The following is a 16,153-nucleotide window of genomic DNA, read 5'->3' on the forward strand; positions in this document are numbered from 1 at the left end:
TAAAGAATCAAAAAGAAAATGCAGGTCGATGTGTGTGAGAGCGAAAGATAAGATCAAATAATAGTTTTGTGGGAGCCATTTTGACATGTCCTGGGTCTTGTTAAAGTGGCAGGGCATCTGAAAAGTTTTGATTCTGTTATGCCACAAGGCATTGAGCAGCATATTTAATGGAAATGAAAGAGGACACCTATTGCTCCTCTAGTGCTTACTCCTAAAACAGGCAAGGACACACACAGGATTCAGAGAAGCTTTTTCTTTTTTTTTTTTTCCCCCCAATGAAAATTGCATTTTTTACCTTTGCCTTTGTTTGTGACAAGGCCTTTTTCTTAATAGATAAAACCTAGCACAGACTTTAAAAACTAAAAATGTTGAACTTGAAGTTTACATACTTTCTCTTTGACCTCACATTTATGAGGAATATTTTCCTGCAAATACAACACGTTTACAATTACTTCTGAAAATAATTTAAAAAAAAATAAACACACTTTTAAGGACAAAACAGCATAAGAGTTTCATCTAAACATTAAATCAGGAAAAATATAAAAACAAAGCAAAGATAATTATTTGGCTGGGCGTGGTGGCTCATGCCTGTAATCCCAGCACTTTGGGAGACCGAGGTGGGTGGATCACCTGAGGTCGGGAGTTCAAGACCAGCCTGACCAATGTGGTGAAATCCCGTCTCTACTAAAAATACAAAAATTAGCCAGGTGTGGTGGCATGCACCTGTAGTCCCAGCTACTCGGTAGACTGAGACAGGTGAATTGCTTGGACCCCGGAGGCAGACGTTGCAGTGAGCCGAGATCGTACCACTGCACTCCAGTCTGGGCAACAGAGCAAGAGTGAGTCTCAAATAATAATAATAATAATAATTTTTATAACCTAGAACACATAGCAGATATTCTCAAGTTATGCAGATAGTGATAGTTAATAATTAGTCAAGGTAATTTGACTGTTTTAGGTTTCTGCTTTTGTTATCACCAATAATGTTTACTAATTTTTTTAATATATAGATGACTCATTTATTAAATTTCATATAGCATAGGACTTAAAAGGACAATCAGTGTGATAGGTTGCATAAATAAATTCATATTCTCGACCTCCACCTGCTGGGATTGAAGGCCGGAACAAATACTATAAATTACAATAAGAATGAATACGAAGATAGCCAGTCAAGGAATTTCAGAGCAGAAAGACTCTGACCATGTAGAAAGACTTTCTTTTTTAAGAGTTGAAGTAATAAATGTGGGAAAGTAAATCGCAATTCTAGACATAATGCAAAAAAAAAAAAAAAAAAATCAGTGTTGTGAGGTTAGGTGGGGAAAATTATGTGGCAAGACAGAAAAGATAAGTGAAAATGCTGCTTAATGTAAAAAACATCCTAAGCAGCTATCTAAAGGGTGTTTGGTGAATTTTGAAATAGAAGAATGATGTTCAAAAAAATATACACAATTTAACTGTTATCATTTTGTGCGATAGCGTGTCCATATTCAAAAAGATCTGTATCACAGTTTTGTGAAAACATTGATAACGTGGACTGTATTTCAGAGAACAATAACCAGGAGGAAGTGATTTGGCACAACTGTACATTATATGCGGAAAAGCGAATGAAATTTACACTAAGGAAGTATACTTTTTTAAAAAAAGTGATTCTTGCATTCAAAAAGTGTTAGAGCTGCCATTTTGAACAGCAACTATGTTTTCTGTGTAATGTCTGACTACTGAAAATTGTAGAAATTATAAAAAGTAAGTCTTGTCAAAAATATAAGAGAAATAAATGTCTTAAATGAAGCATTAGCTAATCATTATTGAGAACTTGCATTGTTTCCGGCACCATTGTATAAGCTTCCAATATATTTATCCATTTAAATTCCGCATCAGCTTTGTGACTTAGAAACTATTATTATGCTGTGACACATATGACAAAGCTGAGATTAAACAAAAGTATTTTCTTTTAAAAGACAGAAGGTTGTTTTATGTCACAATATACGTCAGAGCCAGAATTTGAACTAAAGCCATGTGGTCAAAGAGCTAGTGATCTTAACTACCTCCTCATTATAAAACTTGATGTAAGGTGGTTGACTGTTTAAGCTCCTTAATGATTACAGAATTGAATCCAATGAGTGAAGTGTCATATTCAAGGCATACAATTGGAAAAGGACAGCAACAAGAACTTCAGAGTCTTGCCCATCATAACAACAGTTTGGTTTTCTCCTGTCATTAGCTTCACTCAGATTGTTGGCTTTCCATTGCTTTCCTCAACTTATCTGCATGGTAGTGTTTAAAATATTAAGCTTCCTATGATTATTGAAGAGCAAATGGGTGCTTAGAAGGAAACCTAAGGGACTGTTCAGTGACATTGTTCATTATAAGACTGATAAATCAGAAGAAGCTCAGCAAAATACAGTCATATTATTGACTCTTTGAGCTAATAATTGCTAAACTGCAAGAGTCTGTAGAATGGAGAAAGAAAACTCAGTTTTTTATGATTCTGATATTTTTAAATGATATTCAGGGTAAGACTATACCTTGACAGTGAAATCAAAGAAGAGAAGGCAAGAAATGAGAAACGAGTATCTGAGGCAAAAGAGAGAATAAGAATAGTAAGGTTAAATTACAGGCTAAAAAATACAGAACATCTAGATTTCACCTCCTTCAGTTCTTTCCCAGGAAACAACTTCTTCCTCACTTCCTTTATTGTTTCCTTCAACAAATATTTGATACATATAGAGGTAAATGTGCAGAGTTCCTGATAAATGACTTATTTTCTTTACCATAGAGCAATTGTGGAAAAAGACAAAATGCAGATTAGTAATACAAGCATGCATGTTATGTACAAAGTGTTTCCCTTTCTGCGTGTTGAAACTGATAGTACATAACACGATGATTTCAACAAACATGTTAGAGCATCAGATTGTGAGTACCGACACAGCCCCTGCTCAGGATTTAATAAAGCATTCCTTTTCATTCATGAAGACCCACAAAAACGAATTTCTGAATTTTGTGACTTGTAGTTGTCAGACTGCCAAATCCTTAAGAAAGGCATTTGATTTTTTTAGCAGTAATGATAAACTTGTGGCATAACACTATACCTTCTTAGTGCAAACTTCCTTCTTTTCAACTGTCAACATAAAGGTCTCTATGTGTTGGATTAAAACTGTTCAATGTCAGCTTGATGTTTATATTATATATTTAGAAATTAATATTTGTCCTGAATAATGGTACCATCAAAGATAACTGTTAACCATACTTTTTGGTGATATATGATACATGAATGTTCCATTTATTTAGTGGTAAAACATAAGGGAACTTGATTCACGTGGAAGTCAGCTAGAAATTGAAAGAGAGCATTAGAATTTTATAAATAAATTCCTGATTCTATTTTGCAATTTGGCCGACATGATTTTCTGCAGTAAGTACAGGTTATCTAGAGAGTAGGCAGAACATGCAAATAGCATTTATAGTTTCCAGTGGATTATGGGTTTCAAAGAGGCCTGTTAGATGACAACACAGCACCAAGTCAAAATGTGTTGTGTGGGAAAGGAGTTTACAAAACTAGGAAACTGAGTTTTAGGAGACATTATCATAACACAGTTACAGGCATAGAAAGATAAAGATGAAGTTACTAGGCTAAGATATAAATCAAACATGTATTGTAATATATGACCAATATATATTACATAAATTTAGGGCAGAAGGAGCGTTAATCTGATGCTGAATTTGTGGATAGTTAAAAAAACCTTCTAAAGTGCTTTCTTTCTAAGGCCAGAAATGGCCCTAGAGATTGATGTCTACTAATATCTGCAATAGTGGATGGTACGGAAATTATGTCTTATTTATCTGTGTATCTAAGAAGCCAGGAAAGAGCTTAATGCATAGTAAATTCTCAATATGAATACTAAGCAAACTTTGATAAATATAATAATCAGCTTTAATTCTGAGGACTCTGAGCCTTCAGAAAATCTAAATAAATAAAAAAATAAGTCCAAAGTACATCTCTGAATAGTAATTACTACAGTAATAATTATGAAACAAAATAAAACAAATCAGTCAGGAATTTAAAGGAGGCAAATCATGTATATGGCACAATCAAGTTAAAAAGATGATGATAACTAAATTACTGAATAAGGTGCTAAGCACATTATATAAAGTACACCGTTTAATCCAACAAAAATTAAAAGTTTTATTAAAAAGCAGATAATATTTTTATTTGCATGTTAGAAAATTGAGGTTTTGAGATTAGTTTACCAGGTCATGGTCACAAAGCTAGAAAGCTGTTGACTGAGAGATTTAATTCAGATCTGTCTCATTCCATAACTGGTCAGAGTTTAGTAATCTGGAAAAGGAGATCTGCGGTTTCAATCAAAGTTGGGGAGTGCCATTTGGCATATGTGGACTATGTAACTCACTGGGAAACTATGTTTTCTGCTGCTAAGTGCTAGTTGTGTATGATATATGAATTCCGTGTTATCGAAGTGCTTTGCTCCAGAAGGAGTCGGCTTCTCGTTGGCAACCTAGGCAGCAAGCTGAATGTATTGTAACTCAAAACCAAAATAGAATCTCACTTTCACATAGATAAGCTTTCATTTGAGCAATGCAGGAAAATAGGAGAAGGTCTGAATTACATATGGCTGAGGGTATGCATAAGATAAAGACTGATTTGGCCGGGCGCGGTGGCTCAAGCCTGTAATCCCAGCACTTTGGGAGGCCGAGATGGGTGGATCACGAGGTCAGGAGATCAAGACCATCCTGGCTAACATGGTGAAACCCCGTCTCTACTAAAAAATACAAAAAACTAGCGGGGCGAGGTGGCGGGCGCCTGTAGTCCCAGCTACTCGGGAGGCTGAGGCAGGAGAATGGCGTGAACCCGGGAGGCGGAGCTTGCAGTGAGCTGAGATCCGGCCACTGCACTCCAGCCCTGGTGACAGAGCGAGACTCCATCTCAAAAAAAAAAAAAAAAAACCACACAATTAAAATAAAATTTGTTAAATTACTGTTTCTGAGGCCCCCATGCATAAATAGAAAGAAAATGTAGAAATATATAAAGTGTAACGATTTTAATAAAATATATTCCCTTCTCTGGTATATATTTATACACACACATATAAATATATACACATGTATACATACGTATTTTATATATATGATAAATTTTGTGAGGTGGGGTCTTGCTATGTTGCCCAGGAGACTGGAGTGAAGTAGCTGTTCACAGGCACAATCATCGTGGACTGCAGCCTTGAACTTTTGGTGTCAAGCAATCCACCCACCTCAGCCTCCTAAGCAGCTAGGACTACAGGTGAATGACATTGGATGTGGCTCTCATCTTCAGTTTATGATGGTATGGCAGCTGGAGTAGGTAAGCTAATAGTATGGGATTGGTAATGTTTTAATAATGAGAGACACAACAATAATAATGTAATAATGTGAAGGAAGTTGTATGCAGACTTCCAGGATGGCTGCCAAAGATATTTTCCATTTGGTATTAATGCCTTTATAGAATCTGTTCATTTGAGTGTGGGCTGGATATAGTGACTTGATGCTACCAGTAGAAGACAACAATAGTACCGAGATTTAATTTGTATGATTAAATTACAAAAGACCACAACTTCTTTCTGAATGACATATTCTCTCTTTATTGTCATTTTTGCTAGCATGCTTTGATAAAGCAAGCTACCACAAGAGAAGTCCACATGTCAAGAAACAGGGAGTGGTTTCCAACCAAGAGCCTTCAAGAACGGAGGCCCTTTGTCCAACAGCCCTTTAGGAATTCAATTCTGTCGATTAAGTTTGGAACTCTGTGTTTCTACAGCTGAGCCTTCAGTTGGGACTGTAGACCCTGAGCTGACACATTGATTCATTACAGACTTCTGAAAGAACATGGATCAGAGAATCCAAATAAGCCATGCCCAGGTTCCTAACTCACACAAACATGGAGATAATAAATTAGTGTTGTGTTAAGCCACTGAATTTGCGGTAATTTGTTATGCAGCAATAGATAACAAATACAGAAGAATTGGCTGATAATTCGTTGTCTTTTTTGCATTGATTTTATATCACTTCCAATCTCAGCCATCCCCACAACCTGATGTGGACTCAATAACTGTTGTAAACCACTGTCAACTCTTTTTACGTGCATCTTAGAAGCATAATATTTCTTTTTGTTCATTTCCATTTTGCAGTCTAACCTGGAGAAACCAGAGAGAGCCTTTGCAAAGGAGGCAGATTGAAAACTCAAATAAAATGTGAAAGCATGAATTCAAAGAAAGAATATCCAGTGTTATGGCCTGTAGTGGTAGAAACACTAAACCCAGTACTTGGAGTTTTTTCGAATATAATTTTATCATAAATTATAACTAGAGTTTATTATAAAATAAAATTTTGAGTCAAATTACATTACTAATTTTGGAACACATTCTTTTTGCAGAGTTAATTGAAAAATTACTTTTAAACAATAGACAATTATGTTAAATCTTATTGTGTTAGTGCGTAATTGAGGAAGTGCATGACAAAAGACATTTGCTTTGTCATAGAAAAATTGAGGTAAGTTAAATATTTGATTATATGAATATTTTTTTCTCTCTTTTGCACTAGATCGGTTTTTTATTTTAAAAACTTATTATAGAAAACTATATAAACAGTCAATGAGATTTTGTATTTTACGGGGTTATCTAATCCAATTTAACATCCCCAACACTATTTCTTTGCCATTTCCCTTACCAATCTAACTTGCCACAATAGGCATTTTAACAAAAGCTTCAATAGATTGTTTCTTTCACTTCGGAATTCCTCATAGCCTTAAATATCTTTTTTTTTTTGAGACGGGGTCTCGCTCTGTCACCCAGGCTGGAGTGCAGTGGCCGGATCTCAGCTCACTGCAAGCTCCGCCTCCCGGGTTTACGCCATTCTCCTGCCTCAGCCTCCCAAGTAGCTGGGACTACAGGCGCCCACCACCTCACCCGGCTAGTTTTTTGTATTTTTTAGTAGAGACGGGGTTTCACCGTGTTAGCCAGGATGGTCTCGATCTCCTGACCTCGTGATCCGCCCGTCTCGGCCTCCCAAAGTGCTGGGATTACAGGCTTGAGCCACCGCACCCGGCCAGCCTTAAATATCTTAATTTTTATTGTGACTACTTAATGCTAATGTATTTTTATGCAGATTCTCCACATTAACTCTGTCAGCAACTGTCTAAAGTAAGCATCATCATTCATATCCATTTATGTATAAATTTGGCCTACATAGGAATATAGAAGGTAGATAACTTTCCAAGGCTAAATAGCCAAGGCTAAATTCTCACACAGGCGATCTGGTCTCAAAGCCCACATATCTCAGCTTTATGTCATACTCTATAGTATCTACACATTGAACACTGATCTTTTAGTATTTGTATTGTGAACTCTCCCTCTCTGCCTTCCTCTGCTGTCTATAAATTTTGTAAACATGACACATTTTACCACTTTCTCCTGGTTATTTCTATTCTTTATTTTTCTTTTTTTTAATATATACTTTGAGTTCTAGAATACATGTGCCCAACGTGCAGGCTCCTTACGTAGTTATACATGTGCCGTGCTGGCACGCTGCACCCATCAACCTGTCATTTACACTTGGTATTTCTCTCAGTGCTATTTCTCCTCCGGCTCCCAACCCCACAACAGGCCCCAGTGTGTGATGTTCTCCATCCTGTGTCCAAGAGTTCTCATTGTTCAGTTCCCACCAATGAGTGAGAACATGTGGTGTTTGGTTTTCTGTCCTTGTGATAGTTTGCTCAGATGGTTTCCATCTTCATCCATGTCCCTGCAAAGGACATGAACTCATCCTTTTTATGGCTGCATAGTATTCCATGGTGTATATGTGCCTCATTTTCTTAATCTAGTATATCATTGATGGACATTTGGGTTGGTTCCAAGTCTTTGCTATTGTGAATAGTGCCGCAATAAACATATGTGTGCATGTGTCTTTATAGTAGCATGATTTATAGTCCTTTGGGTATATACCCAGTAATGGGATCACGGGTCAAATGGTATTTCTAGCTCTAGATTCTTGAGGAATTGCCACACTGTCCTCCACAATGGCAGAACTAGTTTACACTCCCACCAACAGTGTAAAAGCATTCCTATTTCTCCAAATCCTCTCCAGCATCTGTTATTTCCTGACTTTTTAATGATTGCCATTCTAACTGGTGTGAGATGGTATCTCATGGTGGTTTTGATTTGCATTTCTCTGATGACTGGTGATGATGAGCTTTTTTTCATGTGTCTGTTGGCTGCATAATAGGCTGTCTGGTGGATGAAGAAAAGGCCTTCAACAAAATTCAACAGCCCTTCATGCTAAAAACTCTCAATAAACTAGGTATCAATGAAACATATCTCAAAATAGTAAGACTTATTTATGACAAACCCACAACCAATATCATACTGAATGGGCAAAACTGAAAGCATTCCCTCTGAAAAATGACACAAGACAAGGCTGCCCTCTCTCACCACTCCTATTCAACATAGTGTTGGAAGTTCTGGCCAGGACAATCAGGCAAGAGAGCAAAATAAAGGGTATTCAATTAGGAAAAGAGGAAGTCAAATTGTCCCTGTTTGCAGATGACATGATTGTGTATTTAAAAACCCCATTGTCTCAGCCCAAAATCTTTTTAAGCTGATAAGCAACTTCAGCAAAGTCTCAGGATACAAAATCAATGGCAAAAGTCACAAGCATTCCTATACACCAATAACAGACAAACAGAGAGCAAATCATGAGTGAAATCCCATTCACAATTATTACAAAGAAAATAAAATACCTAGGAACCCAACTTACAAGGGATGTGAAGGACCTCTTCAAGGAGAACTACAAACCACTGCTCAATGAAATAAAAGAGGACACAAACAAATGGAAGAACATTCCATGCTCATGGATAGGAAGAATCAATATTGTGAAAATGGCCTGATTGCACAAGGTAATTTATAGATTCAATGCCATCCCCATCAAGCTACCAATTACTTTCTTCACAGAATTGGAAAAACTACTTTAAAGTTCATATGGAACCAAAAAAGAGCCCACATTGCCAAGTCAATTCTAAGCAAAAAGAACAAAGCTGGAGGCATCACGCTACCTGACTTCAGTCACCAAAACAGTATGGTACTGGTACCAAAACAGAGATATAGACCAATGGAACAGAACAGAGGCCTCAGAAATAACACCACATATCTACAACCATCTGATCTTTGACAAACCTGACAAAAACAAGAAATGGGGAAAGGAATCCCTGTTAAATAAATGGTGCTGGGAAACTGGCTAGTCATATGAAGAAAGCTGAAAGTGGATCCCTTCCTCACACCTTATACAAAAGTTAATTCAAGATGGATTAAAGACTTAAATGTTAGACCTAAAACCATAAAAACCCTAGAAGAAAACCTAGGCATTACCATTCAGGACATAGGCATAGGCAAGGACTTCATGACTAAAACATCAAAAGCAATGGCAACAAAAGCCAAAATAGACAAATGGGATCTAATTAAACTAAAGAACTTCTGCACAGCAAAAGAAACTACCATCAGAGTGAACAGGCAACCTACAGAATGGGAGAAAATTTTTGCAATCTACCCATCTGACAAAGGGCTAATATCCAGAATCTACAAAGAGCTTAAAAAAATTTACAGGGGACAAATAACCCCATCAAAAGTGAGCAAAGGATATGGACAGACACTTCTCAAAAGAAGACATTTATTCCTGGTTATTTCATATTCTATGTTAAGGCCAGTAATAAATGAACAAATGTGACTTTACAAAGGGTCCTACCTTCTGCACAATTTATGCTGTTTATTTTGAATTATATCATTAATTGGAATTTTAAAATATTTTAACAATGAACAGATCCTAGGCTGAGTTAATGCAGACAATATTAGTTTGGTGTTTCCCTAAACTGGCAAAAACTATTAGAAGTTACAGACTCTGTCATCCCCATTTTATGTATTTGTGTCTCACTTCCATTCCAAAGTTAAAGTCCAGTAATCCTTTGTTAGTATTCTTTTCTTTCAAGTATTTGTACTGGAAGTTCCAGACTGTAAAGTCTCTATGGGAGGACTGTCCAGTTTTAAAGTGGATTTGGCCTAGTGTTCCTGTTGGCCAGTGCAATAGTACTGGGCAGGCAGGAAGACTAAGAACATAAAGCTAGACAGCTTGACTTGAATCATAGCATGTCTTATGCTAGTTGGACCACCTTGGGCAAGCTACGTAACCCTTCTGTGCTGTATTTACATTTACAAAGAGAAGATAATGGTCTCTGCTTCATAGTTTTATTATGAAGATTGAATAGGGACTAAGCGAAGTGTTACATAAGTGTTCGTAAAATGAAAATATGAAAATGTACATAATGAGAAAGTAGAGGATAACAAAGAGAAATGGCATGAAATAGAATATGCAGTAATGAAAGACAGGTAAGTATATATAGATTTCAGTGCTTTGGCTCCTGAAACCAGATGTAGTTCCTGAGAAATGTCCTTTGTACCATTAAAATAAATTCTCCTTTTTAAATTTAAACTATTATAAATGAATTTGTCTTTCTTAAAACTAGGTAAGACTTACTTGACTAGAAAACTAATATAGAGTGAGAGGATTAAAATTGGTTGCATAGATAAAATGCTTAGCACAATATATAACATACAGAAAATTTTTAATAAGTCATAGCTAAAATTGTTCCTCTAACTTCATCTTTATTAATTTTTCTAATATTTAGCTATAATTTTGTCATTTTTATGTTGAGATATATCAATGGTTCAATGTTGCCTAGTGAAAACCACTTAGTCTTACTTAAAAACTTTAAATATCTATGTTCCTATCACTAATCTATCTAAATAAAGTTAGGCATTTTATTTCCTTAAAAAGACTCAATCATGATGCACCCATCCTGATCTATCAAGCATTCTGCTTCTTTGACTGTTCTTAATTTTTCTGGCTTCTGAATAAGAAACATGTTTTCTTTGTTATACCCCACTTATTTTCCTCATATTCCTGGCACAATATGTACAGCTTTGGTATGTGGGAAAATCAGTTGCCTTGTTTTGAGACAAACAACTAAAATACCTTGCCTAATCAAGCCCAAACCCTAGGTTGTTGTTTTCTCATCATAAGACCTCAAAAAAAGAGCTATCTCTGTATCACACAATCAAAAGGTTTTACAAATAGCCAATCATTTCTTTGAACAGTTGCTCCTGGAATCTTCTTAGATGGTGTTGACTTCTTTTCTTGTGTCTTCCTAACATAGGTATTAGGTTATCAGAAGGTTTTAGATCCCTCATGTATAGTAAACTCTAGTTCTCTCTCATGACTATGCTCCTGGGCATAATAAAGTTGGTGTTCCGAGTGCTTGTAATCAAGATGTTGGCTCCTGAGGGCATTTCAAATTCTTGAGCAGCTGCTTTATTTAACTGTTCACAGAATGTCATGCTAGCAGTAACACCTTTACCCATTTATAAACAAGATATTTTTATTGAAATAACTATTACATTTGATCCAGTTACTTTTTTATTTACCTTATATGGCAATTTACTATTTGAAAAGATTTATTTTTTTATGAAAGATATTTATGGAAATGTATCGATAGGTAATATTACACTTGTCAAAACTAAGAAAAAAATTGAACAAAAATGCCTTTTTGGGAAAAAGGAAGCTATGCAAGGTGCATTTCCCATTTTGATTTTATTTCGTAATGAAAACATTAATCCTATGGGTTGGTGAAATAGTTCTGCTTCTTAGCTCTGCTTCACTTTATTTTTCTGTGACAAATACAATATTCCCAAAAGTTGAAAATATTTTCAAATCATGTAAATCTGGTGAAAATATATAAAATACAGGTTCTAAGGATTGTAAGGCCCTAACTGAGTAATTCAACAAACACTGTTCAAATGAGATCAACTTTTCAAAGCATTTGGTCAGAATGGTCTAAAATTGGGATGACAAATCCATTCAGAAATAGCTTATTCCTTTGGATGTTAGCTCCCTTAAGATCTATACAACTTGTGGTTCATTCAGTAAATGTCAATGCAAGTATAAAGGACAACTATTCTTACCGATTTCACAAAATGTTGCCATTGCAAAGGAGTAATGTTGACATTTATCATTCAACAATAACATCCTTAAGAAACTAAACCATTGTAGATGTTTTTAGAACATTGACTAAGTTGCCTTTATCCTTCTTATAGTTTCCATATCATTATGCATACCGTCAAAGCCCAAATATGCAGCATACAATTATTTTTGGAAAATTTATTTAGGATCCTATTAAGCTATCATCATATTTTCAAATATACATTCCATATTAGCTATTAGATACCAGAATATATCAATACAAATGATCAGAAATATTGATAAGTAGTAAGTGTGCTGGCCTAGAAAGAGCATGACTTTGTGGGGATGCAGACCTGCTTTCTAATTTCAGCTCTGGCTTCTACTACCTGGGAAAGTTATATCACGTCTCTGACTATTGACTGAGTAATATGTAACTTGAGCTAGTTATTTATTTATATTGCTGTTACCTCTCAGAAATGAAAATAAAATTTCCTCACAGGCAAATAGAACCAACCATGCTTTTTTATAGGACCATCATGAAAACTAAATAAGTGAATTAATATAAAGTTTTCTGTGTGGTTCTTGGAACAAAGTAACTGTTGAATAAATTTTAGCTTTTATTTCTTTTTATCTACCCAGGTATAGCTTATACCTTTTGAAATTTTTCCCCTTTAAAATTAATGTCAGTACTTATTTTATTGTTATGAAAAATATCCTTTTGCAAATCTGAAACATATTATACATTTCCAAGGAGGAATTTCACTGCTGGAAATCTTGGATTGCTTAGCCCATCTATTTTTACTATCCCCTTGTAGTGTGTCGGTAAACACATAGTGAAATGTTCACAAGGTAATTAATGTGAGCATAGTTTTCTAAGACAAATATATACTGCCCCCAACACCACCAACCATTTTTTTGAAATTCCACAATGTTAATCCTACTCTAGAGTGTAGAGAGTATTTGTTGCAGAAATGACATTTGGCAACATCCCATTTGCCTGATGTATATTGAGAAAGCAAAAAGTAGACAGTTCTGCTCCTTTTACATATATCTGGTGCAACTTTTTCAGACATGTGAAAGATTAAGTACTAGAACTGAATTGAAATTTTCGAGACTGGGAATAATAACAAACTTGTATGATACAAAGAAGAATGTCATGTGTTTTTCAGTTTTTGCAATGCTACCAGTATTGTATTAATACATTGTTACCTTTTCATATATCTATTTTTCTACTTTTCCCATACAAGTTATCTGTATGGACCTACTTTGAAATATACTTGCATACAATTGCAAAGAATGTGATTGAGATAACATAGTAGTTTTTGGATAAAATAAATTCGAATAGTTGACAAGCCAGTGCTAAGTTTTATTTTTATTCTACATTTCAGTAGGTGATTTTTCCAAATGATATGGAAAATACCATATCCATATCTATATGATATGGAAAATATCACATCTATATTTTAGATATGATAGAAAATCTTTATCAACTATATTGTATATCTTCTGAATGGTTCTATATTTTGAAAAATATTTAAGTGGAAAGATATTTATGCTACTTCCTCAAAATTATTTTTAAGTAGAAGTTGGTGAGCTGGTGGCTAATGAAGCAGTGTAGTATAGGAGGATGTATTTGACTCATCAGTGTACTATATTTCATTTAATCAACTGTATCTTCTTACCTAAGGCCAAAAAAATTCCCTGTTTAAAGTAAGGCAAATTTGGGAGAGGTAGCAATGGAATCGGAAAATACAAATTATATCTTTGGTTTTAAAGGAATTTGAATTCAAATTTTAACATCACAAATGCTAATGTGTATCACCTTGAGCCAATTGTTTATTCTCCCTGACCTTTAGTTTTATTAACTGTACAGAAGGGCAGTGGTGTGGGGACTAATTATCTTCACATTGGAGGGCTATAGTAGAATTCAGTGACATTCTTTACACAGTTCCTTGCATGATCCCTTGTTTTTTAAAAAAAACTCAGATAAATGCTAATACCTCACCCATTTTCTGGATGATTTTGTGCTAACAAAATAGAAGGCGGGTTTTTAATGTATTGCTTTGTAATGCAAAACAAAACAAAGCAACAAGATTAAAAGCAATATACTCCCTTTCAAACACAAAAATTTAAACTAGTACAGAGCAGCAACTTTGCATTAAAAAAGAGATTATGTAAAATTTGTCAGTACTCCCAACTACCCCTTCATAACTTGTAAAAATTTCATTAAGATTAATGTTTTAAGAAATAAAATCCAAAATAATATGACCACCTTTCTTGCAAACTCTTGGATTTGATTAACCAGTGAAATGAATTTTCAGCCAGCCTATTTAATGACTGTATCCCAAAGCATTGCCAAAACACAGTGCATGCAATATAATCCTCCCATAGTAATATCTTGCTTCAGATAACATTTTTTTCCTCTCCGTGAGGATTATTCATGAAAGATTTTCTCTGAATTATATTTATTTGTACTGAAGCATGTCAGCATTAAAATGATTGTGCCATTGGTTGAGTTTATGAATAGTACCATTGCAAATTTATGTGTGCTCTCTGGAATAGCAGGCATACGTGAAAACAATCAATATGTAGGTATTAAAAATAACTGTGCACACAGATACACAAGAATTCATCTTACATGTGGGAACTCCATATTTCAGCCTTACTACCTTTGAGTTTAGAAAGGGTGGAAATAAACGCTGTCAATGTTAATGCTGGGAATTTCAGTTCTGGCAATTAAACTCAACATTTGTTTTACATGGAGTGTCCTACAAAAAACAGCTTGTACTTTTTTAGCTGATATAGCATCAATTACTGATTGTTTTAATTCTGCCATCAAAGAAATCCACCAACATTCTCCTGTATACTTCTTTATATTATCACTTTGGAATTCATATATTCCTAGAGATATAATAATTGAATTTAGAGGGCTAGGAAAGAAGGTATAATGCCATCTGAGTGTAGGGTTTGAGTTGAAAATATCTATGTGTTATTATATCTTATCTTTTGAAGAACCCTTGTATTAGCTAGATATCATCATTCATCACTCTACATATAGATAAAAGAAAACAGATTCAAAGGAATTAAATAAATGACCCAAGGTCATATACATAGTAAGAAGTAGAGAGTTGATTTAAATGTGCATTTTTCGAGTGACTTCATATCACTTGTTACGTGATATCACTTTATATCACTTAAGGCTTTACCTGGCCTTGATCTTAGGAACAAGAGAAATAGGTAGAAGACATGACACATAGAAAGAAAACAAGAAAGTAAATTAATACTGTTATATCTGGTTTTTTACTACTGATTAATTTGTTGCAATGATTCATTGAATAAGCTGACTAGGGATGTATAACCTAGCTAACAGATTGAAACATGCCAAAGATTGGCTGTGGCCTGTCATAGACAGGAAATAAGATGTAGTGAAGAGAGCCAGGATATTGAGTTAAAGAAACACGAACTCATGCCACTAATGCATTACGTGTCCTTGGGCAACTGAGTTTAATTTCATTCTGTTTTTCTTTTCTAATATTTAACATGGAAGGACAATGTCAATAAGAATTATTGATACGTGTCTCCTGGGGAGTTTGAGAAGTAAGAGACATTTACTATGCCTTACACAATTCATGGCACAGTGTAGGTGTTTAAATTATAGTATTTCTTTTATTCACTCTTAATATTTTGTCAAGTTGTTCGATTCTTTTGGATTCTAGGAATGTGATTTTTTTCTCTTGGCAGGCGAAACAACAAATTACATCTTCATATGACTAATATGCTTATGTGTCATCCAAACACTTTTTCACTTCCAATGGTGATGCTAATTAGAGGGGCATGATTAGCAAAATACTAGCCATTTGGAATAATATACGCATATATTATAGAAACACCTGTTGTTTCCAAGCATTGTATGTTTAATGTATAAAAAGGTAAGAAATATGTGTGTGTGTGTGTGTGTATATATATATGTGTGTGTATATATATATCATTTTAACAGCTAAGTTATGCAAGGGAGAAAAATGCCACTAGAACTAAATGCCTTACAGGTGTTGCACTCTCATACTGTGAAAAAGATATGGACAAAACAGGAAAGAGAAAGTAAAAA

The 16,153-nt window shown here is 34.9% G+C and overlaps 1 long non-coding RNA gene across 1 annotated transcript in view; it reads left to right on the top strand.

Annotated features, from left to right (window-relative positions):
• LOC114672279 (uncharacterized) overlaps positions 1–16,153 on the top strand; it is a 126,543-nt gene that overhangs the window by 80,673 nt on the left and 29,717 nt on the right. The window lies entirely within an intron of this gene.

The sequence above is a fragment of the Macaca mulatta genome, chromosome 14 (genome assembly GCF_049350105.2).
Source record: "Macaca mulatta isolate MMU2019108-1 chromosome 14, T2T-MMU8v2.0, whole genome shotgun sequence".
NCBI lineage: Eukaryota > Metazoa > Chordata > Mammalia > Primates > Cercopithecidae > Macaca > Macaca mulatta.